The sequence below is a fragment of the Carlito syrichta genome, unplaced genomic scaffold (genome assembly GCF_000164805.1).
Source record: "Carlito syrichta isolate Samal-C Ts95f unplaced genomic scaffold, Tarsius_syrichta-2.0.1 Scaffold311565, whole genome shotgun sequence".
Lineage (NCBI taxonomy): Eukaryota > Metazoa > Chordata > Mammalia > Primates > Tarsiidae > Carlito > Carlito syrichta.
The window spans coordinates 6243-32328 of record NW_007255661.1 but is presented as its reverse complement, the minus strand read 5'-3'; the positions used below and the strand labels follow the sequence as shown (position 1 = coordinate 32328).

At 34.9% G+C, this 26086-nt stretch overlaps 1 pseudogene; it reads right to left on the bottom strand.

Moving 5' to 3' along the window:
- Positions 1-7861: 7861 nt before the first annotated feature.
- Positions 7862-8744, bottom strand: LOC103271356 (annotated as a pseudogene).
- Positions 8745-26086: the final 17342 nt, after the last annotated feature.

The window sequence follows — 26086 nt, the reverse complement described above, 5'->3', positions numbered from 1 at the left end:
TCATGGCTCTGGATTGTCATTCTTACATCACAAGTTAGAAAACCAACTCCATGTTCCAGTCCGGTGCTATTCACACTGTACTGCGTTTGTGCAGAGATTCAATATGTTTCATACATATTGTATTATTTGGTTTTTAGTAATCTCTTGGGAAACATAGATTAGAAATTACATGTTCCATTTTATACAATAGACACAGAAGTTTAAGTGGATTGATGGAGGTCACATGTCTATTAAATGGAAGGCATGAGTCTGGGCCTAATCTTTCATGACTCCTAGGTCATGTCATTTATTATCACCAGTCATTATGAATGCAGAGATCACTGTAGGTGGGATAGCCAATTTTGTTTATTGTAACCTATCATAAGTGAGGTATTAGTATGAACATCCCACAATACTTTATACCTTCCCTATTTTATAGTCACTTTCAGTCATTTTTGATACATTATAAAAACCAGAAGAAGTAAAAAAGACTTTAGTTGAACAAACTATTTGATACAATTTCCATAATATGTTTGATGATAGCATGGTCAAATGTGAATTATTTGATTAAAATCTGGATTTCTGGCTTTTCTTTGAAAGTCAGAATAACTGTTAATATCAGGGGAGTGTAATTACATGAGTCATTGCCTGGAACAGAGTCTAAGCACATTCTCAGTTGACACCGTACGAACTACTCCCTATTGTGTAAGATGTATTCTGCTTCCTTAACCGCCTGATCCTATAGATGTTTGGGTTTGGATCTCTATACAACTCTCCCAAAAGTACTTTCTAACTCCTGGAACCCATGATTCATCTATGATCCTGCAATTCTCTAACTGACTTGGGAGCCTTGTGACTGAAAGCTCTCCAGTGGCTAGTTGGATGATACTATCGTTTGTTCACATTATGCATTTAACCTAATGTGCTTTCTCCAGCTTCAGATCTATTATTGTTATATGTTTGCTGAATGCATTATAACATTTTTATATTCATTAATGCTGTTTACACTCTTCACCTTATACCGTATTTTTCAATATATTTTATTCTTTTGAATGATACATAGTCCCCTATGGACCATTTAATAAAAGTGATGTCATTACCTTGGCCTCTAAAGTTCTGCATGAATAGTCCCCCACCCATAAGTTCTTCTTGTTTTTTTTTCATTATACTCCAACACAGAGATTTAAGTAGAGCCAGATCGATCTTTTTCCTGTAGCTCCCAACTTAATTAAGGTGTGCTGCTGTGGTTCTCAAACACCAATCAGTGCCCTTCTCACTGAATATAAACGTCTTATTCATATACATATAGGTTTATCTGTCTTTACCTCCAGTTTTATTGAGGGCAAAGACAGAGATGAGATGGGAGCTCTATTGCTGTTACATAGCCTCGTGTCTAATCTTTACCTTGAAACCACATCCTTTAGATTTGAATCTCGGCTTCTATATCTACTAGCTTTGTGACCAGGGTAAATCACCGGATCTCTCAGCCCTTCAGTTTCCAAATCTATCAAATGGAAGTAATAATAGTGTCTACTTTAAAGGGTTGTTATGTGGATTAAAGGAGGTGATATTTGTAGAGTGCTTATGACACTTTCAGGCACAGTAAGTGCTATATAAGTATGCGTTCAATAGACGCATTTGAAGTTCTGCCATATGATTTTTGGACACAAACAAGATTTTAGAACCAGTGGGAATGAAAGAAGAAGGAAGCTCTGCAATGCTGGGCCCACTTCTCATTGTAGATCCATCTTCCTGCTTTCAGTTATTCTCAGCAGGGGTGGTGTGATCCCCAGGGAGGTACTTGTGCCAATAAGATGGGGCGTTTTCAGTTGTCACATGACTGGAGAGGGATGTGAGGGAGAGGATAGGAGACATCCTTCAGTGTGAGGACAGTCACAAACAGCTGGCAAAAGTTCCAAATCCTCACCATATTTGAATAGTCACTTGTTATTTATGCAAATGGCAATTCTGTTCCTAATTATTTAAAACCAGAATCTAACCCTTTTAACATTTAGAAAACCAAAGTTTTATCTATTTGTTTTATAATTCTGAGGCACATAGAATTTTTTTTTTGTGAGCATAAGTAACATATAAGCCAAGGGAAGATTTGTTTATCTTAGAACCTCTCTCAAGAGACAGTCACTGCTTTGGGAAACACACTTCTGACAGTCATGTCTCTCCTGATTTTTGTGTCACCAACACATTTGAGGCTGTCACATTTAGGATCAGTGTCTGACTCTATTTCATTTTGTCTTCTAGTGTGCATGTGTTTGATCAGTCTTATGTGGAAATGTATATTATTTGATATAAATTATTTTAAAATTCTCTTTTATGTTGCAGAGAAGTCATTATTTTAATCTCATTGAAATTATGTTCACTGTTAGATTTTATTGTCTATTAATTTTATTTCAGGATAATAATGGAATATCATAACATATTTATTATTAAAAAAGGCATGATGTCTGATAAGGTTGAGACTCAAAACTCAGATTTAGAAGGAATTTCCTAATCAGTCTCTTTCAGTACTCAGTAGCATTGCATTCTTCAAGAATTCACGACAGTTATATTAAATTAATACATGCTTATTTCAAGATATTTTGGTATGTTTTAGATGCTTTTAATGGTAGTGTATATTCTGTCTCATCATGTAGATTTTATATCCTTCAGGAAAGAAAATGTTGCCCTAATTCCTTTTGTATCTGTTCATAGCAGGCATTCAATAAGTGGTGTTGACAACTTGACTCAAGTTTAAAAAGAAACAGAAAAATTCAGAGAGTAGAGTCAGAAGTTTAAAGTACATTGAAAATAGAGTGCCTGAAAAATGTTAGTTCACCAGAAGAAAACCAGCAAAACGAAAGGAAACAGAGCATGCCTTCAGGGCTATAATAAGAATGTGATATTGAGGCACCTGGAAAATTCAGTTGCTAAAGATATATGCAGGTGTGTCCTACCTTGGGAGAGCTCAATACAAACATCAAAAATTTAAAAACAAAAACAAAAGGAAAGTCAGGCAAATTAGAGTTGTTATTTTTTTTGTTAAAACTGGCGGGAGGGGCAAAAACATCAATTATATAAATATTATGATTGGGTATCTGCCATGCATTCACAATTTGGCATTAAAAAGCATAGGCTTTTCATTAACTTTAAGAATACCCACTCGAAATGGATTTGGGTATGCTTAAAGCAAGATTCAGTTTACAAAACGTTTGTTTTATTCAAGGCTTTTTGATAGAACAATGATTTTAAAAATAAAATGGACCACTATGTTGAATAGAGCTAGGTAATGATTTTATTGAAAGAACTAAAGATTTAGAAAGTGCCATATTCGCCTTAAGATACCACCCTACTTTCGTGATTCCATCTCAGATAAGTATCTAGGCAAACAACCCACAAACGAAAAGAGAGAACAAGCACACTGCAGCTTATTTTAGCAGAAAGCTGAAGAGGCCCTATGCAGCTTAAGTTTGGATGAACTGGTTATTTCTCTGATTGACAATGAATGCAACTTGTAAACAACCTGGCTGCATCAATTATGATGAAAGAGAACTTCCTATTTCTGCAATAAAATAAGATACCATGGTCTTTGCTTGCTTTCTATCATCATCACTAGAAATTTTATATATCTTCAAATGGCCTATGGAGTTTATATACACACATAGACACATACAATTTATATACTTATATAGAAACATTTGTTTTTAGAAATGAAAGAAGAAAATATAGAAAATAAAATAGTTAAGTTCAATATGGCTGCCTAAATATAGAAAATACTTTTTCTACATATATGCTCCTTATATATGCTCCTTATATGCCCAAATCTCATGGGAATTTATAGAGAATAAAATGGAATACATATGAATTTTAGAAAGTTGGGTAAAAAACTACTGAGAAACTAGAAAGGTGGTGAATTTGTAAAGAAATAGAACATATGATATTGGGTTAACAATAAAATTTAATAGTGCTGAAACATGCACATTGGGAAAGAGAGGTGCTCAAAAAACTACTTTTGCCTGAAAGTAATAAGCTCTAGAGAAGGAAGCCATGTATGGTCTGCTTGGCTATTAATTAAACGGCTGTGGAATAACTAATCAGTCTCCTAAGTGTAAGCAAGAAATGTCTGTCTGAAACAGAGCCGATAAAGGATTTGATGGCTCATAAAATTGTAGGAAATGGAGAATCAGGCTGGGGAAAGGGATGCCAGGAACAACAACCAAATTGAAGTCACAGAACTGGTCCTACTATGAAATCTGGGGTTCCTCATTCAGATAGAATTACAAGGGCTGTCATTGAGTCACTTCTGTTCCAGGATGCTAATTTCACAAGCATGGGTGTGGGTCTTCCTTTTTGGATCATGAAATCTCGAATGATCATTTAAAACATTAAAAAAAGAAAGAAAGAAAGAAAAATTTATCCAACATAAATAAGGAATAGGAAAAACATAGAAATAAAAAATATAAAGAGTAAAGACTGTACATCCTTATCTTAAAAAATATTGGATTTTGTTTGCTAAAATATTTAATCGATGTTAACTACAGATTAGTGAAGCAATATATAAGGAGCATATATGCAGAAACATTTATTTAGGTACATGGGAATGTAGTGGCATACGTAAACATAGTAATTCAAATTATAGAATAAAGAGTAATGTACTAAATGATGTATGAAAAATATTTTATGCTTCATAAAGAAAAGGTTAGGCATGCCCTCATTTCTATAGACAAAAAATTCTGGTAGATTAAATATGTTAATGAAGGGAATACCAAACTTTACCTGTACGATGATCTCTTGTACACCCAATCTTGAATTGTAACCCACACATTTAAAATAAAAAACTAAAAATATCAGAAGAATAATGAATATTTAAAAGATTAATATATAAAATTTTTCCAAACCAATATGGCATAAAGTAAAATATGGGTATAATTTACTACATAAAAATGGAAAAGGTCTCCATTATGAAAAACTTCTTTAAAGGGTATAAAAGCCAAGTAAAAAGCTAGGAAAATTGCTAGATAAGATTATGATAAGCAAAAGTTATAGATTAATAAGAAAAAAGCTCAGCTCAGTGGAAAAATGGGGAAGAATGTGAATAAGATGTTCAAAAAAGAAATACGAGTGACTAATAAATGAAAAAGTGCTACATTTTATTATTAATAGGAGCACTTCAAATGAAACCAACAATGTCATATAATTTTTACTCGTATCCATCACCTGATTTTCAAATTATAAAGATAATGATATCAAGGGTGGGTCAAAATTTGAAAAATAGGTATCTTCATAAAATTTTGGTCTGTCTGGTACATATCAAAAGAGCTAACAAAATTTAACATACATGCCATGTGAAAATCTTTATCCAGAGGGACAAAGCTATGTGTACAAGGTTGTTTATTATGGCATTCTTTGTAAAGGTAAAATTTGGAATTAGGAATTCCCTATAGCTGTTAAAGAGTGAATTACATTTACATACAGTATATAAGGGAATATAAAACTGTCTGATAAATGTGGCTTAAAAGAAACAAACCAAAAACCCCTCAAAGTTTATTGGACAGCAATGAAATGAAAAGGTTGGAGGTACAGCAGCCTTTGTGATACAAGTAGAGAAGTTAGAGTTAATTTAAAAATCGTATTTGCATTATTTGAAGAACTAAAACTATAAAAAAAAATAAAAAAAAAATTGGGAGCAAGAGGTGTTTTGGAAACACCTAAGTGCTTTTCATTACAATTCGTGCCATCTAGTTCACACTTTAAAATTATTTAGGTATTAGCTTTTAAAAATCAAATTTTAATGAATAAAAAGAAACACAATATAATAGAAGCTAGAACTGATAGCACTGAAATGAGACTGACTTTTAGATAAAGTTCTATAAGAAATAGTCTTATTTACTTTTTAATCAGCAAATATTTGCTGAGTATCCACTATATTCTGAAATATTTTCTGAATTTACTTGATGATGCTTTTGCTAAGAAAGACACCTAATAAACTTTTGTGGAGTGCTTAAATTCAATATTCCAGAAAATGCTGTATCAAATAAAATGTTCCTTTTCACAAGACACATACATTTAGACCTATGTTGGGGAAATGAAAGTGTGTAGAGACAGAGAAAAGTTTACATTTTAATTATTTATTGTTTTGCTACAGTACAAAAAGATCAAGTTGTTACAGAAAATATTTTTTAAATTCTGTATTCTTACAGTTAATGTTAATGCTCTGCATTTAGCAGAAAGAAAATCAAGGATAGGTCAGTAAACACTTCTGAAACAGAAAATAATTTAAGGTGATGAAAAGAGAGGGAGCAAGTCATATCAAGAGAAAAGAATAGCAGAATTTATTTAAAATATTTATTGTAATATTTTAAATATACTTTAAAAATGGTTGAATTAATCTTACAACAGGCAGGAAAATACAAAAAACAAACAAAAAAACAAAAACAAGAAAGAAAGATTTTTTTTTTAAGCTGCTAATGTTTCCAGTTTAAATTAGCCAATCTATGCAGTGAGCTTTTAAGTCCTAGGATATTCAATGTTAATTATTTTATTTTTCTGGCAACCTTAGTCTCAGAAGTCTTTGTATCTATGATTACGTTGTTATTTTATTTTATTTTAATTTTAGTTCAGGAATCACTTTGTTGTCCATTCTGGAGTGCTGTGGCATGATCCAGGATCACCAATCAATGGCAGCCTTGGCCTCCTGGACTCAGGCAATCCTTCCGTCTCACCATCCTGAGTAGCTGGGACTACAAGCACCCGCCACCATGCCCAGTTAATTTTTTTGTTACTGTTGTTGATTTTTTGTAGAGATGAGGTCTTGCTATGTTGCCCATACTGGTCTCAAACTCCTGGGCTCAAGCAATCTGCTCACTTCGGTCTCCCAAAGTTCTGGGATTACAGGTGTGAGCCACCACACCTAGCAAAATTGGCATTTTAGAAAACAATTTAAGCGTGATGTGAATTTTATATTTCTTTATGTATGATTTTTATCTGCAAGAAATGTTAGATGTTCCCAGAAAACTGTGGCCAGTTACACAGATTCAGGAAGGAATACACAAAATGCAGGCTGCACATGTACTCACATAAACACACACACACACCTCAGACATCTTCCAGCTGGTGCAATTCACCATGTGTTAGGAGTCACATCTACCCATCTCTGATTTCGGGTAACAGGTAACTCCTTCAACTCTTCATGATAACTCACAAGCTGTCATGCTCTTCAACAAGCAAACTTTAGGTCATTGTCAAGGTAAAGTGCTCTACGTATTTTTATCTTTTTGTATTTATAACTCTTTAATATGCATAAAACTGTTCTAGCCATACTCATTATGTTCTTATCTTTTGTTAAATCTGTTACTGATGAAGCTTTTGAGTGTTGTGCCTCTAACCTATTTCTTTTTCATAAACCCTGTGTTTTTTATTGCATAGTCTTGCAGAATAATGCAGTGATATCTAGGGACGCTTATGAGTATGTCACATCATTGTAGAAATGATCATATTGGTATATCTGATTAGTTACAATTTTACCATCTTCTAATTTTAAAGTCATTTCACCAGACTTAAAGATTAAAATCTTGACTGAGATTCTTGCCACAAGTAATTTTAAGACTTTGGCAATTCACAACTATTCAATTTAGCTCCCAAGCCATCGTGTTGGGTGTTTCTTTCTTTCTTTCTTTTTCTTTCTTTCTTTCCTTCCTTCTTTCTTTCTTTCTTTCTTTCTTTCTTTCTTTCTTTCTTTCTTTCTTTCTTTCTTTCTTTCTTTTCTTTCCTTCCTTCCTTCCTTCCTTCCTTCCTTCCTTCCTTCCTTCCTTCCTTCCTTCCTTCCTTCCTTCCTTCTTTCTTTCTTTCTTTCTTTCTTTCTTTCTTTCTTTCTTTCTTTCTTTCTTTCTGTATCAGTTATTTAATTAGGTTCTTTTAAAGAAATTTAGAACACTGATTTGTGAGGATAAACATTATTCATCAGGGCAAACACAGATCGCAGGTAGCCCTGGAGCTGAGGAATAGCTTTGATTTTTGGTAAGATTTGTGAGTCCATAGCTTTCTGATCAATCTTGCACTGCTCTGTAATCTCATATTTCTCTTTTTCTGCATTGAAGTTCTCACCCTCCTGATGCCTGGGCTTCCGCAGCTGCTGCTTCTTGAAGGAAGCATCAGTTAAGATGTTTTGGGATTTTCACATTGCTGAGATCAATTTGGAGGTGGCGATGACAAATTTCTGGTGTGTTCTTCTTAGAGGAACTCGATGGAGGACCAGAGGTCCATTCACAAGTCACAAGCCACTGCCCAGTTGCTTCTGGAAAGCCACCCTCTTGTCTCTGTGGAACCCAGGGAGGAAGATCTGGATGGTCTTAGGAGTGATGCTGGCTCGCAGTCTTCTCACTTGCTGGCTGAAAGGCTTTTTGCCGTGACTTAATAGTTTTTGAGCCACATCTTCTGTAGGATAATATCTAGGCATTTTTCAAAGTTTAATCACTTGGGTACCACCATTCTACCACCATTCTTGTCACCACCAACTGGGTTTGTAACGGTAGCAAGAACCTTCTCCTTTTTTTTTTCTTTTCAGCCTTGGATTTAGCCGCTGAGAACTTCCTCTTGTATGAGGGCTTTCTGGAACACATAGCAGATTGGGAATATCTTCCAATTCCTCTGACAGGGACAGGATTTCTACTGCAGTGGGGCTGTCCCTTCTTCGGCTTTTGAGCCTTGAGGTTACCCTTTTTTACCTTGTCACCAGCATCAACCTTCATAGCGTCAGGTTTCTTCTTCTTAGTATCTGGCTAAGAGTTCGTTTGGCTGCCCATAAACTCAGCTATTTAAAAACAAGTAATATTAACACTTTTAAGATATACATTATGAGTATTTGTAGAATTTTGTATTTAGAGAGGCATGGTCTTGCCTCATAGTTTCAAATAAAAATGACTGAAAAACTCTCTGCAACATTCATGTGACTGGAGCCCAACACTACTTAGAACAAACAAATGCCAGTTACAAGAGTAAAAAAATCACTAATTCAGTATAGTCTTGACTATGATTTAGCCAAAATATTCCTCACTGCTCATTTGACCTGTCATTCTGGTGTAATAAAAGCTATTAAATATCCTTAGCTATGTTATTTAAATCAATCTGGTGATGTCTTTAATAGGCAATTTTAAAATGGGCATTTTATCTAGTATTTTCAGTAATTTAAAAATAACATTAGAATCTGTCAGATAGCATGAGTTCAGACACTTGGGAGACAGTAAATTACTTACTATTTCCTAAGCACTGTCCCAAGAATTGTTCAAAAATCCTTGAAGGTGGGGACCACCCTGCCGCACACAATTAACATATGAGAAACAGAGACACCTTATAAAGCAATTTGCCTAAATTCACATAAATAGTAGTGGAATTTGAACCTAGACATTTTGACCTCAGAGTGTGTGTGCTTAATCATTACAGTATGTCTTTTGTCTTGATCCTAGAATATTGAATATGTTATTTTCTGGATTTGAAAATGTAGCTTGCTTTCTGGTATTAGCCCAGTGTGTACTTGGTATAGCTCCTAGATCCTTGGCATAAAACTTTTAAGTGACTAGGATGGTAATCTTAGTCCATTTTCCCCCAAACTCTAGGGATCCATCTACCATTACCCTTTTACTTCACTAGCTGGAGCCTGGGCCAGACTTAATTCACTCTATACTCAAGAATTGCTTCTTGGTTACAACTATATCCATGTTGGCCTAACTAAATTTTAACTGTGTGAAGATGAGGAATAACAGCCTACGTTTGTTTTTTGTCTGTAGAAAGCCATTCTAGCATTCTCCTCCTTAAATTTTACAATCTGAATTCCTTGAATTACCTTCACAAATGTTCTCTGATTTCTTTTTTTTATTTATTCTTACTTTTGTGGTTAATCTCTACCAACTCACGTTTTCCTCCAAATGAAGTTCCAGTTAAAACATTCTAGAGTTAACTTTTCTCTCAATGAGATTTTATTTTACTGCCTATTAATCTATATAAGCCATAATGAGAATCTGTCAATTATTCCTCACCTAGAAATTTGAATTATAGTTAAAATACGTATCCCAATACAAGGCTGGTTACTATAGTGCTGAAAACATTGATGCTTGTAGAAATAAAGAGACTAAGGTATTTAGTCAACTCATTTTTTATTTTGGTTTTATCCCCAAGGACTTACTTTACTTAAATTTATTGGGCTTTGGTTCATTTCTCATTTATTATAAATATTCTTCTCTCCTCCTTATTATTAAAAAAACTGCCCATATATGGAGGGTTTTTTTCATATTTTTATTCAAAATATTTATTAGATTTCAGGCATGTGAGTTCTTCAACCGACCTCTGTGGACTAGAAAAAAAAGAGTAAGCCGGGCTCGGTGGCTCAGCCTGTAATCCCGCGCCTTTGGGAGGCTGAGATGAATGGATTGCCTGAGCCCGCGGGTTCGAGATCCGCCTGGGCAGTGAAACCTCATCTCTACAATAAATCAAAAAATCAGCCAGGTGTGGTAGTACATGCCTGTAATTACAGCTACTTGGAAGGCTGAGGCGGAAGGATCGCCAGAGCCCAGCAGGTCGAGGCTGCGGTGGCTGGGAGCGGCCACTGCACTCCAGTCTGGGCGACAGAGTGAGACTCCAACTCAAAAAAAAAAAAAGTGGTTTTTAAACGAATTATCTATCTTTTGGAGGATAAAAAATGTGTAATATATTAAATTTGCTTTCAGTTTTCACCAACACTCCAAGGCTGTGAATTCTGAGCCTTGAAAAAGAAGATTTTTTCAGTGTCCTTTGAACAACTTCAACAATTTCACTTAACTATAGATTGTCACACTCTTAACATTCATCAGATGAAACTTTTTAACTTATAACTTACACAATTTAATGTATAACGAAAACAAGGGCATTGTGAGGTATACTTCAATAAAATGATTTGATCTTTAGAAAAATGACAATGAACATTAAATTAATGCATAATATTATATTTTATGGTCGCCTTAATGAGAAAATATTTCATCCATTAAAAAGAACAGAATGCCATATATAATGAAAAGAGGACAAGAAACTGTTAGAAAGGACAGATAGTACAGGATGTGTAAATGAATAGAAAAAGCAATATTTTGAAAAAGGAGTTGGCAGACATGAATTTTCAAAATGAAAGGGCCCACTGAATGTCTAGCATAATGAATGTAAAAAATATCCACACCAAAACATGTAGCTGTGAAATTTCAAAATAATAGGGACAAAGAGAAGACTTAAAACTATCCAAAGAGGGAGAAAAAAAGCAGTTCACATACAAAAGGCGAACAGTTGTATCTGGGTCAATCAGTTTCACAGCTGGGAAGTGTAATGTAATTTCTTGTCCCACTTCATGAAAGTAAGGAAGAGAGGCATTACTGAGATATAAAATTTATCTCTTACTTGACTCAGTATTCAAGGCAAGCCTGAGTCTTCAAGTGAAGGTAATCAGAGAGTGTGAAAATCTTGGTGAAATGAGCCAGAAGGACAGTAACAGTTACTAAGCACAAGACACAGAAATACAAAACATAGACACAAAACAGAATGAAGCAAATCTTGTCAATGAGGTTCTAGCTAATATGGCTAATATTGAAAGGGTCATACATAGACAAAGGTGGCTTTTAAGTCAAACCGTGTTGAAGCAAAGCCTTGGTTCATTCTCAGTATGTTTCTAAATTCGGTGAGTGTTTGTGTGCATGTTTAGGCGGGTGGGTGGTGAAGTTTTGTTAGGCGAAGGGACTTATTGAAGAGATACATGTAAAGCAGGGTTGGTCTCCTGGTTGTATTTGCAGAAAGTTGTCGCTCTCCAGAGCAATTTAGGATGAAGAAAAGGGACTTTCAGTTCTAAAACTGGGACTGTCCCCAATAAAGAAGGATAATCTAGTCACCCGAAGTAAAGCTCCAGGAATAAACAGATGAATACAGGTCTGAGCTCAGGGCAGAAAGAACAACAGAGGATAACAAAGAATAAAAGTAAAATGGGACTAGCCTGAGGTTGGGAGAAGAGTTCAAGCTAAGCTGATCTTTGAGTGAGCCAGTCAGTACAAGGGGTGAAAGGCTGAACTTGGATTTGATGGAGTGGACTCACCATGCAATGTGCTCAAGAGAGTGCAGACTGCTCACAACTGCCCTTCCTCAGGTTTAAATATGTCTGCATATACAATAAAATTGACAAAATTTCAGATCTACTTTTCCTCAGAATTAAGTGGTAGTACACATGAGTTTAGTTAAAAAAAAATTAGGTAATTCTAGATATTAGGATTGATGGCTTGCATGTGTTGATTTGGCATTTTCAGACCTCTGTACCACAGAGAACCATCACTGTCATCAGAACCCAAATGCCCCCATCAGAATCGGCAGTGAGGCAGGCGCTCTGTGCTCTGTCTCCCTCTGGTGCTCTCCTCGGGCCCCTGCTTCATTACCTTTTGAAATTCCCAAGGACGCAGTTCATTTTCATAAATACAAGATGTGACAGAAATTTAACAAAGGCCCCGCGACATGGGCTGCTGTCAGAAAAATGCCTAATTGGTCTATCCGCTGAAGAATATGCTCAGAAAGCAGCCCTAGACTGAAATCTCAAAGGCTAGTTTTGAAAGATCTGCTGAGCCAGGGGGTCTGGCGATATATGTTCTAAGCAGTGAACACTAACCTGGAAATTGAAGCTCAATTTGGTATTGGATTTTAGTGTTTCTCTTTTCTTTCTTATATAGAGAATACATAAGCTCCTTTTGAATATGACTGCCACGTTTTCATTGTCGACACCGTGAGACCCGATGCCGCAATTTTTCATCATCTAATTTACCCCAGCAGTTCTGCATTTTGAAATACAGGGTAATTACTCTCCACACTGGCTTTTCATTTCATGTGCCACTTGGGATTAGCTGGAAATAATATTTTAAAAATGTAGGTATCTGGAAATGTAACAAAGGAAATTAAATATGACTTAGAAAAGCAGGTTAATGCCTTTGAGAGGAAATAAATGATAAAAAAAATCTGAATACTCGATGGGAAAGTAAAAATTGTAGAGGGATAATGCTGCAGGGTATACATAGATGAGAAATAATAAATTAGATATTGAAATAAAACACTTTTAACAGAGGGCAACTGCAAGTTGGAATATATTTCACATCGCTCATTATGGTTGAGCCTATTGTTTTCAAAGTCACTGATGAAACTTAAAACAGACTATCACTTCTTTAAATAGATTCAAGTCTGGATAACCTTGGAACTCTTCATCCATTTGCATTTTGCCATCTGCTTTGCATGCTCCTTAACTTAATATGCATATCTCAGAATTGATTCAATTTACAAGCTCCTTCAGGAAGACATGTGCTACTATTGTATAGCAGAAATGATGATATTCAACAGTCTGTACAACATAAATCTAAAAAGATAGCATGGAAAGAACACTAGACAAAGAGTTAGGTGACTTCGATTCAGTCACATCATAATTACTAACTCACTTTGTGACCTTGAAGAACACATTTAAACCCTCCAGGCTTTAGTTTTCTTGCGTGTGAAATGAATTAGTCAGCCTCTATACGTTTCCTTCCAGATGCCAAATATTCACAAATATATCATCTTTTTATTTGGAGAAAGACTGATAACTTCAGCTAAGAAACAGACATCAACTGGAGCCTTTTTTTCCTCTTTTGATATGCATATTTAGGAAAGACTTCTCAAGAACTTCAAATGAAAAACCACAGTTAGTCCTATAACAAATAACAGCTAGAAATAAATATTATAAATTGAATATTAAAGGCTCCATTTTAAAAAAAGTAGATGAAAAATTAAAAGCCAAAATAGTTTGACTACATCAGTAATCACAACAATTCTAAATACGGAAAACTTCCTTGTTGAGAGTCCCTTGCTAAGAAAGAGAGAAAGCAAAAACTAAATTCAGCTGAAGGCTGTTGGCTAGAGATGTTCCTATAATATAAAGATATACAAAGTTTGAAAGCTAAGTGATTAAAAAAAATATATATATATGAATTCCAATTAAAAGAAAGTTGATGTAGCAATATTATTAGAATGGATAGACTTCAAAGACAAATGTGTTGCTAGGGACATTGATAATTATCACCGAGTAGTAAAAAGAATGATTCACCATGAAGTTATATCAGTCCTAAACCCTAAGTTCACCCAATAATGGAGTCTCAGACACATGAGGAAAAATGGCAGAACTACTGAGAAAATTTGTCAAAACTGAATTCAGATGAGATAGGATACATGTATCGATCAAACAGACACTGTAATAAGCAATCTGAACTGATAGACATCATATAACATTGCAGCCAATATTGTTAATGTATTTATCTATTTCCAAGGCTACATAACCTATTCACAAAAATCTGTGTAGAGTCCTTGCATGCCCTCATGATCACTGCAAATGGTGAATGTGGATATCCGTAACTTATTCCTGATTTTAGAGGAAATTCAACCTTTCACCATTAATAATTAAATTAGATAATAATAAAAAGAGGTTGTGCATTGATCTCTTTATCGGTTGGGGAAGTTCTGTCTTATTTCTATTTTCCTGACAGTTCCATGAATGTGTCTTATACTTTATTAAGTAATTTTTCTGCATCTTTTGAGATGATAGTGTGATATTATAACTTTTTTTATTGTGGTGAGTTACATTGCTTGGTTATTGAATGATAAAGCATCTTTACAAAGCATCTTTATATACCCAGGACAAATTCCACGTATCATCGTTATATAGTTTCAGATTTTATTTACTATAATGTGTTAAGTGTTTTTGCATTTATATGCATGAAGGCTATTGGTCTATGATTCTTTCATTTGTAACGTCTGTCTGATTTTGTATCAGGGTGATGCTAGCCTCATACAATGATTTGGAATGTGTTCTTTTCTTTTCTGTTTCCTAAAAACGTATGTGTATGGTTGGTGTTAATTTTTTTCTACATGTCTGACAGAATTTATTGAAACCATAAGGTCCTGAAGTTTTTTTGTAGAAATATTTAAATTATGTAAACATGTTTACATTTTTAAGATATACAACATAATGTTCTGATATACATGGTCAAATGATTCCCTCCATCAATCAAATTAACACATCCATCATCTCATGTAATTACCCCCACGTTTCTAATGGTAAGTGGGCCTATAATCTGCTTACTCTCTTAGCAACTTCCCAGCATTTCCTTTTTGTAACAATACAATATCATTAATTATAGTCTTCATTCTGTACATTAAATCCCTAAAAAGATTCATCTTACATAACTGTAACTTTATGCCCTCTGACCTACGCCTTCTCATTCTCTCCTAGCCTCTATGGGAACCACTCTTCTACTCTCTGTTTCTATGTATTCAGCTAGCTTTCTTTCTTTTCTTTCTCTCCCTCCCTCCCTCCTTCCCTTCCTTCCTTGCTTTTTCACATATAAATGAGACTACACAGTAGTTTTTGTCTTTCTATATCTAACTTATTTCACTTAGCATAGCTTCCTCCAGGTTCATCCATGTGGTCAACCCTTCCTTCCTTCCTTCCTTCCTTCTTTTTTCACATATAAATGAGACTACGCAGTAGTTTTTGTCTTTCTGTGTCTGGTTTATTTCACTTAGTACAGTTTCCTCCAGGTTCATCCATGTGGCCAATGACAGGATTTCATGCTTTTTAAGACTGAACAATATTGCATTGTACTATATATACCAACATTTCTGTATCTATTCACCCATTTATAAGCACTCAGGTTGTTTCCACAGCTTGGCTATTGTGAATAATCCTTCAGTGAACATAATACCTTTATGGGGTGCTGACTATATGAAATTTAAAATATTCTGCTTAGTAAAGGAATGGAACCTCTAGATTGGGAGGAAATATTTGTTAACCATATATCTGATAAAATTGGGATTAATATCCAAAATATATAGGAAGCTCATATGACTCAAAGGCAAAGAAAGCAAAAAACATACAAACAAAAAAATCTCAAAAGTGGGTAAAGGACTTGAATAGACATATCTCCAAAGAAGATATACTAATAGTCAACAGGTATATAAAAAAGGTACTCAGCATCATTGATTACCAGGGAAATGCAAATCCAAACTACAATGAAATACTACTCAATGAAATACCTGGTAGGATATCAAGTGTTGGTAAAGGTGTGGACATTCCACTGTTGGTGGGAATGTTGCATGGTTGTATGAAAAATTCTATGGAGATTCCTCAAAAAAAAAAAAAATAGAACTACCACATGACCCAACAATCTCTCTTCTGGTAATATACGAAAAAGAAATACAATTGACACCTCATAGAGATATCTGTGAGAACATTTTTGTTAGAGAATTCAATCTTTTCAAGGAAAAGTAGACTAGTTCGATTTTTCACATCATCTTGTGTGAATTTTGGTTTGTTGTGATTTTCTAGCAATTTATGTTTTTCTTGAAAGTAGATAGTTGGGTACTTAAATACCCCACTCACAACCCTAGACAGATCTCAGGTGATCCTTCTGCCTCGGCCTTCCAAATAACTGGAACCACAGGAAAAAAAAAAAAAAAGAAAGTAGAATATATTGTCATTTAGTGTTAAAATTGTCATTTATTATATTTTTAAAATCTTTGTGATGTTGCCTCTTTAATTTTTGGTAATTTGTGTCTCCTCTCTTTTTTTGTTTTCTAAATAATTGGGTTGGTAAGGTGGTAAGGTGGCTATCTTTTTTTTTTTTTTTTTGGCCCTCTTAAAGAAACAACGTATGTTTTAACTGACTTTGCTCTACTTTTTGTTTTCTATTTTTTAAATTGTTTATAATAATTTCCTTTATTATATTAATTTATGTTTCATTTCCTCTTCTTTTCCTAGTTTCTTAAGTTGAAAACTTACCTCATTTATTTTTAGAATGTTCTTTTCTGATATAAGTATTTAAGCTATAAATATTTCTTTAAGCACTGTTTTAGCTGCATCTAACAAATCTTAGTGTTTCAATGAGTTCATTTTTATGAAATTCAAAGTGTTTTCTAATTCTTATGATTCTTTCTTTGACATATTTATTTAGGGATGCATTGTTAAATGTCTAATAATTTTAAATTCGGGGAGATAGATTTCTCCTGTTGATTTCTGTGTTAATTTTATTGCTGTCAGAGAACATACTGTGAATCTGAATCTTTTAAAATTGAGTGAGTCTTGTTTTACGGTCCAACATATGGTCTATTTTGCTGGGTGTGTCATGTTCAATTAAAAATAATGTATATTCTGCTACTTGGTAAATTGTTCTATAAATACATGTCAATTAGGTCAAATTGTTTGTACTGCTCAGACAGAAGTCTCTTCTCTGATATTCTGTCTACATAATTTATATTAGGATATAAGTGATAATAGCTCCAATTATAATAGATTTTTCTCTATCTCCTCTCAGTTTTAAAAGTTTTTGTTTCATGAATTTTGATATTTTGTTTAGGCACTTACAGTGTAGAATCATTATATCGTCAACAAAAATTGACCCATTATCATTATGAAATGTCCCTTCTTATCTCTGTTAATGATCCTTGATTTGAAGTTTTCTATATTTCACTGTAGCCATTACAGCTTTCTTATATTAGTGTTTGCATCATGCTTTTTTCAATCCTTTGACTTTTATCCTATTAGTATCTTTATACTTAAAATGAGTGTCCTAAAAATGCAGAAAAACATAGTTCATTTTTAATTTTTTTTTAGTCAAGACTGATAATCTCTGATATTGGAGTGCTTGACAATTTACATTTAAATGTTTTATGACGTAGTTGTACTTAAATCTACTATTATGATACTTGCTTTTTATATCCTTTTCTTGTTTTTCTTTCTTTTGGAAGGTAACACGTTTTGTTTTATTCAAGTTTTCTTTTGTTTTGTTTTGTTAATATTCCGTTTTATCTTCATAATTTGCTTATTAGCTATATATCTCATGACACTCTTTTATATTATACATATTTAACTAAATATATTTAAATTATATGCATGACTTAACCTTAAAACACTTCCTCATACCAGTTCCATTCCAATTTATTGTGCTAGATTTTGTGTAGTTGTGTTATACCTTCAATATCACTGATCTTTCTTTCCACAGTGTCAGAGTTGCTGTCAATGCCTTCTAGTGATAGGTTCTTTCAGACATTGTATATTCCATCTCTATGTCTTTTGATCATGTTTTAATATTTTTCTATTTGCCTTTTTATTATGTTTGTCTTTAAATCTTTAAGCACATTGAACATATTAATAACAATAGCTTTGGCGTCCTTTACTGCAAATTCCATTATCCTTGGCATTTCTATGTCTGCCTCCATTTTTAGGTTTGAGGTTATGATTTCTTGCTTCTTTATAATTTAGTGGCTTTGATTGTTGATCAGTATGATTTTACATTTTTGAGTACTGAATTTGCTGAGTTTTCCTAAAGAGTGATACCATTTGTCCTGATAGGCAATAAAGTTGTTTGCAGATTATTTTTTGGTCTTTGTGACTTATTTTCAAACCTTAGCGATCAGGGCAGTTATAGTATAACCTCTGCTTTAAAGCTTTAACTTTATAGCTAAAGTGAAATTCTTCTGGGGATTGACTGAATGCCCCATCTATTGACAAAGAGGTCTTTGCATTCTGGCTGGTAAAATTCAAATAATTTCTTGGAAATAATTTTTGATACAGATCCCCAATAATATTTTTTTGGGGGGAGGCATGGTCTCACTCTGTCACCCAGGCTGGAGTGCAATGGCACCAGTAGCTGGGACTACAGGCATGTGCCACCATTGCTAATATCTTTATTTTTATTTTTTAGAGATGGGTTTTGCTATGTTGCCCAGGTTAGTCTTGAACTCCTAACCTTAAGCAATCCCTCCACCTCAGCCTAACAAGTCATTGGGATTATAGGTGTAAGCCATCCTGCCTGGCTCCAATAATTGTTCTTTTTCCTGAAAGTTGTTTCTTGTCTGGCCCATAAAAATATGCTCTATCTTTCTCTCCAATCAAAATTTTAACTGCCTTGGCTTTACTGAATTTAGATCTCGATCTCCTCAACTGAGAGAGAAAGCAGAATGTTTGGATTTCTCCTCCCTACCTACTGGCAAAAAACCAAGAGTCATTTTTTTTTTTTTTTGAGTTGGAGTCTGTCTCTGTTGCCTAGACTGGAGTGCAGTGGCACGTTCCTGGCCACCGTAGCCTCGACCTGCTGGGCTCTGGCAATCCTCCCGCCTCAGCCTTCCAAGTAGCCAGAACTACAGGCGTGTGCTACCAAGCCCGGCTAATTTTTTTGTTTTATTGTAGAGACGAGGTCTCGCCAAGTTGCCTGAGCGGGTCTTGAACAATCCACTTGCCTCAGTCTCCCAAAGTGCTGGGATTACAGACTGAGCGACCGAGCATGGCCAAGAGCCACTTTTTCAGTGATCACTGTACTGTGATACCTGTTTGCCAGTGACTAAAAACAGTAGCTTCATATACTCTGTTCACTCTTTTAATTGTTTACAGTGGGAAAGTTATTTTAGCATTATTACTACATCATAGACAGGCTGGAGTTGAATTTCTTTGAAAACATATTTAAATATGTTTCTTCTGATAAGTTAAAAATTCTGTTTATTCCAAAATGTCAGACAGAGCAGATTCACTACACATGGAAATGATAATTTTATCTTATGAAAAATCATTTCCAAAACTCTATAAGAAATCTAAAGGTCAGGTCATAAATATAAATGCACTTTGAAATATGTCCTCCTTTTTCCTTGCCTGCTCCATTTTGATTACCTATTGTAGTCTATGATTTCTCCGTCAATCAATGGGTAATGTCAGGTACTATGTGGACACAATGAACTTAAAAATATTTTAAAATAGTATCGTTACCCTTAAATAGATTATAATCTAGTTTAAAAAAAAAAACCAAGACATACAACTAAGTTTCGACATAGTTGACTTAATGATTAACTAAGCATAAAACATGAAGTAACATAATTTTTCAAGTATAGAGAGGCTGCCATTGGCTAGTATGGGCAGAGAATTCCTATGACCTGGTCTTAACACTGGACAGTTCCATCAGAACAAATCCCTTTACATGTCACAACCAAATAATGACTCACTCAGAAGTGTCAGAGCGCAAGGGAATTCCATAGGCAAAACTCATCAACTGCATTCTTCCAGTATAACAGACTTTTCTCTCTTTGCATGGTCTTATATTTTTCTCTACTCATGGAATTTATATACTGTTGTGATTATATATATTTCATGCTTGCAAGTAATCTATATTGCTTACACTTTGCTTATCCTTTGGTTACTATGCTTTGATAACTGGCATGAATATAGGATTCCATGAGTGTCATTTTGGTGTCCATAACTTTACTGGGTTCTGACTGGTTCATTTCATGTGTGATTCGGTTTCTAGGACAGTCAATGAGTAAAATAAAACTATAATATCCTTACAGCAAGTTAATGTACCATACACATCTTACATTTTACATGGTAAATAATAGTTCTTATTTTCAGTGAGTGAGTGAGACCATCTACTTCCATGGAGTCTGCAGATAGAATATCAGTTAGTACCATTTCCTGCAAAATGGCTGAAAATATGTGAACACACATTAATGAAGAGGGAACTTGCTTACTATCACCAAGTGCTTCTGTCTTCTTAAATAACCTGGGAGGGGTGTTTGCTATGATTTAGCTAATCCCAGTGGTTTTGGTAGTTGTCTACACATGGAAAGCCCTAGATAACTATAGGTAACCACATCATTTACTTTCTGCAGAGCTGCTCATTGAGATGGTTTTTAAAAGTCAGTAAGACAAGGGTAATGTTGATTTCCATAATTTCAAGTTCCTTCAGCAGAATATGTCTCAGAAGTTTCTGCATCAGTTCAAGCTTCGACACTGAGAACTGAAGAAGTTAGTAAAGAAACTAAGTTGATATAAATTTTAAAACATATAATGGAAGAGGTAGATGGAAGAAATAGATGGAATGCCTTCAACTGTTACTAAAAATTAATCTTCTGATTTGGGAAGGAGAACCATAGTGAGTACTGCTCTGAGTATATATTTGAGGACTCTATTATATCCTATAATATTATTTATAGCTTGCCATGAGGGAGGAAGGAAATCTACACTGTCATCTATGAACTTTGGAGAAATCTTAGACTGGGAGTTAAAAGAACTGATTTTATTTCTGATTCTTCTACAAAACAACTAGGTGACCTGCAGTTAGTCAGTAGGGCTCTAGGACTCAAGTTTTCTATTAATATTATAAGGAAGCTGAACTAGATAGTCTCTAAGTTTTCTTCCAGCTTATTTCACAACTTTATAAGTTTTAAATTAGGTGGATAAAGCTTAGAAACTTAAAAATAACAGTGACTGGCTTGGATTAATGTTTCATTCCACCCCCAAACCTGTGCAAAAACAGCCCTAAGGAATGAACCAGGGGGTGGATGTAATTTTTCATCCTGACATCCACCTTAGAGGTGGAGCGTGTATCAGCTCTTCCTAATCTCCATTGATGGCACCGTGGTATATAAATTCAGCCAATCCCATTTAAAATCCACTTAAATTTGCCATCAGGGTCTGCCTCTTGGGGGTGAAGAGTTTCATAAGATTATTATCCTCTGTGTAGAGAAGAATCCTCCCTCCCCTTCCTTTTTTGTCCTAAGTTTACCTTCCTCCGTTTTAAAAAGGTTCTTTAAAGGAGATGCACCCTACTTTTTCAGACTTTGAAAACTAAGTCTATGCTTGTTTTAGGCACATCAATCATTGTTTTTTATAGTTTTAAAATTTTAATCTTCTTGGCTTTCTCAGATTTTGTCTTTCTATTCTTTTCTGTCCCTTCTTATATTACTGGCTGTCTTCCCCAGCACTACTCCCACTCTGAATCCTTGTGACTGCTTTAGTTTTTCTTTTCTGAAATTCTACCAGCTCCATTTTGCATTCCTGGAGGTACGGCAACAAAGAAGTATATATAAGATTCTAGAGGAAGAAGTGGAAGAGAAGGGCAATGCAATTTCTTGTATTTTTTGCAAACAATCCATGTGTTGCTGGACTTCTGCTTTACAGAAGCACAATGAGTCTTTGTTCTCAAGAAGTTACCCTCTATGCACCTCCTTGAAATGACATTTTTAAAAGTGTGCTTTATTTATTCGCTGTGCTTTTTCTCTATCTCCCTTCCTCTTTCTTCTCTATTTCTTTTCTCTTTTTCTTCTCCCTCATTCTAACTTAAACAAGCTAGCTATTTGGGCTATAGTACTGTCTTAGTCCATTTGGGCTGCTGTAACAAAATACCACAAATAGGGCAGCTTATAAACAAGAGAACATTATTTATCGCCGTTCCAGAGGCTGGAAATCTGAGATCAAGGTGCCAGCATGGTTTATCGAGTTCCAGTGAGAGCTCTCTTGTGAGTTGCAGACTGCTGACTTCCAGCTGTGTCCTCATTTGGTGGAAGGGGTGAGAGTCTCTCCAGGGCCTCTTTTATAAGGGCACTAATTTCTATTCATGAGAATTCTATTCTGGTGACCTAATTACCTCCCAAAGGCCCCACCTCCTAATACCATCACCTTGGAGGTTAGGATTTCAGCATATGAATTTTGGGGAAATACAAACATTCAGACCATAACAGCCTCTCTAGAATCAAAGTTTCCATTGTCTAGAGGCTTATTACCCAAATTTCAATGTAAGACACTAAGCAATGAGAAAGATTTTTATATATGACTGTAATGCACTTTAAATTTTTGGAAACACCATAAGCCTAATTTTAACATTAACATAAAAGACAAGGATTTTCTGGAAAGTGGTGAGAAATATTGCAGAGACCACAGAGTCAGGAGGAACTATAAAAAGACTTTAAGAGATTCATACTAAGAAGAACTAAAGACATCTAAGTCTGAGCTATTTTACTACCCATCTGAGACATAGGTCCTTGTTGCCCTCTCTTTTTTCCTTACTGTCTTCAGACCTAGTCCCCTTTCAAGTTCAATCACTTTAAATGTATATTTTCTTCCTTTTCTTTGATTTTTATCTCACCTGAAATTAACAAACATTACATTTTTTCTTGTATGTTCTGCTCAGTCTGATGATCATTGGATACAAAATACAGCGGAAGAGGGTAGGGTTCTATAATTGATTGAGCACCTGCTGTACGTCAAGCACTGTCCTATTATTGTCTGCTGAAATCCTTACAACATCCCTGTGAGAGAGTGGTTACATTCTTCCTTTTACACACGAGTTATCTGAAACCCATGAAATCATATTCACTAGGATGTGCAGCTTCACTGTGCCAGTAAGCGGCTTTCAAACACCTCCATTAACCATGGCATTAAGAGGCAATTCTTAGACTCAAGGGTTTTCATTGTTTAGTTAACCTTTGTTTGAACATTACAATATAGAGCGACTCATTCCACAAGGCACTTTTCTCCCTTCATTCTCATTTTTCAGGAGAGCAAAATTTAGTACAGAATTTTGTAGATCAAGCAGAATGGCTCAAACTAAATCTTTTCATAAAATAGAGCTCCAGGGATTTTGAGCACATGGTTTATGCACCCTTCTTTACATGGTGGTCACTGTCCTTATAATAGGGAACTAAAGACTGTGTCATCCTATGTCAAGGAAGCAGTCAGAAGGAGGTCTTTTTTAATCTGGGCTGGTGTCTGTTGTAGTTGTTGCTGATGATTTTTAATAATTTTAGAATAATGCTGTAGATTAAACTGTAATTGAGGAAACTTCAGAGACCTCATAGTGAGTTTACACTTTTTCTCTATTTATACTTAAACTTCCAAAAGACCCTAGAACTGATCAGAGATAGCAGACTTAATGCAAAGGAATAAATATGAGATTAGACAAAACAAAGGTTTTTTTTGATAGGTCTCATTTAAAATATTCATCTGGAATTGGAACAGAAATGTATTTAAAAAGTCCATATTTACTGATGAACGTGCATGCTTCTAATGTTAATAAGCTATCAGTTAGCTAATTTTATAGTTATGCACGGTCTGCCGAACACAGAATTTCCTTAGTAAGAAAATGCTATACTTTTTTTCCCTCAGAGGCCCTCAAGGGGAAAAGAAGTAATTACTCTCGATGGTCCTTCACGTCTTAAGTGCCATAAGTTGCAAACCCACTCATTTGTAATTCTAGCCACAAATTCTCTTTTTCAAGTTAGTTTAGGTAATAACTGGTGGCTGACAAAATGCTTATTTAAAAACATCACTAGGTTGTATATAACCACATATATTCTTAAGTTACTAAACGATGATTTAAATGTTTCTTTATAAGAGATTAAAAAATTAACTAATGAATGTGATGGTGTTTGTATTTTTTTCATTATTTCATCTAAATTTGATGCAAACATGTATTTATTCTTTCTTCTTAACCGATAGCTTGAGTGATTTGACTGTGTGAGAGTTCCACTGGATGTTTCATCAGCCATAACATATAAAGGTTTCAACTATAGCAGAAGCAACATTTTTTACTTTTTAACATATTTTTAGCTAACATCCTTTAAAGACATAGACAGACATTTAACACAGTAACTGTAAAAAGTCCAAGGCTGGGCGTAGTGACTCAAACCTGTAATCCCAGCACTTTGGGAGGCTGAGGCGAGAGGATTGCCTGAGCTCAGGGGTTCAAGACCAGCCTGGGCAACTTGACGACACCTCATCTCTACAATAAATCAAAAAATAAGCTGAGCATGGTAGCACACACCTGTAGTTTCAGCTACCTGGAAGGCTGAGGCAGAAGGATCACCTGAACCCAGCAGGTCGAGGCTATGGTGACTGTGAGCATGCCACTGCCTTCCAGCTTGGGTGACAGAGTGAGACTCTGACTCAAAAAATAAAAGGTCCAAATACAGGTGTAAGAAATACAGTAGAATTCAGAGATTTAGTCTGGTTCTGCCTTCTCTTCCCCTTGTTGCAATTGATTTGATTCTTTAGTCACCAATAATTAAATCACCGAATTCTCCCTTCTTTGGTTCCTTCAGTAGGGATTCTTAACCCTTTTATATGCCCTATGCCCATTTGGAAACCTAGTGAAGCCCGTGTATCTATTCTCAGAATAATGTTTTAAAATTCATATAGTAAAATAACCTAGGGTTATAAAAGAAAACCAATTATGTTGAAACACAGTTATAAAAGTATTAAAAACATTGTGATATAGTGATTATGTGCTTCTTTATGAATGCATTAAATACACTATTTAGTGATGGAGCTAGTAACTACTATTATTTTGAAATTGTGATTCACCTAAATAAAATGTCAGTATTTCTAGAACACTCATCATGAGATACGAAAATATCTGATTTCTTTTGTTGACAGGTCACTGTTATTCCTTTATATCACTGATTATTTTCCTACATACATAATTAAAGAAAATTTTCATTTTTAGGTAGAGGCTAGAAAAACTAAGAATATATATATATTTTTTCCTATCCAAATTCATGGACTGCCTTAACGATTCTCAACTTTTTTGGCATCAGGAACCAGTTTCATGGAAGACAATTTTTCCATGAATGGGGAGGAGGAGATGTGCAGTCAAACCTCACTGCTAATATTAATCTGTATTTACAGCTGTTTCCTAGTGCTAGCATCACCGCTTCGGCTCTACCTCAGATCATCAGGCAGTAGATTCTCATAAGGAGTAAGCAACCTAGATTCCTCGCATGTGGAGTTCACAATAAAGTTTGTGCTCCTATCAGAATCTAATGTCCCTACTGATCTGACAGGAGGCAGAGTCCCCTTACCTCCTCTGTGCAGCCTGGTTCCTAACAGTTCATGAATCAGTACAGGTCTATGGCCCAGGAGTTGGGGACCTCTAGACTACCTGAATTCTACCCATGGTCTCATTAGGAAAATATGGACCTAAGATTAAAAACTCATGCCTTGAAATAACACAACTGCTTACTAGTAGGAGGTGCTAAATATGGCCTTATCTTGCTGCTTATAATTTCCAAAGTGCCTTGCTTTATCCTTTAGAGAATCTTCCTCATGTGACGGAGTGCATTAGAATTTAGCATAAAAACAAACAGGCTTTCAAGAAACAACATATCTTATTAGAGATACAAATCAGAAACTTCATTCTTCAAATTAAGTGAAAGACAATTTGCTTCAAGTGTAAAAGAGGCATTTAATCCTAATAAACCCAAGGATGACAATGAAAAGTCTTCAGTT